The sequence below is a fragment of the Wasmannia auropunctata genome, unplaced genomic scaffold (assembly GCF_000956235.1).
Source record: "Wasmannia auropunctata unplaced genomic scaffold, wasmannia.A_1.0 LD336085.1, whole genome shotgun sequence".
Lineage (NCBI taxonomy): Eukaryota > Metazoa > Arthropoda > Insecta > Hymenoptera > Formicidae > Wasmannia > Wasmannia auropunctata.
In genome coordinates this window covers 185736-186510 of record NW_012026805.1, presented here as the reverse complement: position 1 = coordinate 186510, position 775 = coordinate 185736, and the positions used below count along the sequence as shown (strand labels likewise).

Genomic DNA, 775 nt, shown 5'->3' with positions numbered 1-775 from the left:
CATTCGTGCTGAGTCGCACGTTAAGGGGGTGAAAACATCCCTTAGAAAAAAATCGGTTTTATTTTTCAATGCAAATATCATCGAAACTACGAGAAATAGAAAAAAATGTTCTGAATAAACGTTGAATGGCTTTAAGAGTACTTTATAATTATAATTTAAAATAATTTTTTATTGTTTATTTTTTTGTTTACCCCCACCACCTAACATTTTTTTTTAATTTTTCAAAATTTCTTTTTTACAAGATTAAAGGGTATTTTAAGAGGAATTCAACCATGTGTGATAAAGTTATTTTCCGAAGTATCATTTTCGAGAAATAATTATAAACGCCTCTGTACGCATACCATCCGTATTCGTTTATGCGCTAATTTACCTACGTGAATTTGGCACCCGACTTTTACTAAAGTAAGTTTATAATAAAAAAGGTTAGTATTTTGTTTTTAGTTGTTTGTAGTAGTAGTATAATTTCGTTTATAAATTTATAAAAAGAATTTTGAAAAAATGACTATCACCCGACTTTGAGTTACAGAAAAATTAATAATATATCTTGATTTAGAATCGTTTCTATTTGTAGTGACTTTCCCGTCATTCGTTGAATTTCATTAGTTGAAAAGTTACAATATATTCATTCAAAAGTTACAATATATTAGCAGTAAATAAAAAACGTAATTTGTCAATTTTTAAGATACATCGAATTCGCTTGCGGCACAATTTTTATAATCACTTGTAATTGTTTGTAGTGATTTTCCCGTCGTTTGTAGTTGAACCGTTCAAAAGT

At 27.9% G+C, this 775-nt stretch overlaps 1 protein-coding gene across 1 annotated transcript in view; it reads right to left on the bottom strand.

The window, feature by feature from the left end:
* The window catches only part of LOC105448526, a 3103-nt gene that overhangs the window by 893 nt on the left and 1435 nt on the right, over nucleotides 1-775 (bottom strand). The window lies entirely within an intron of this gene.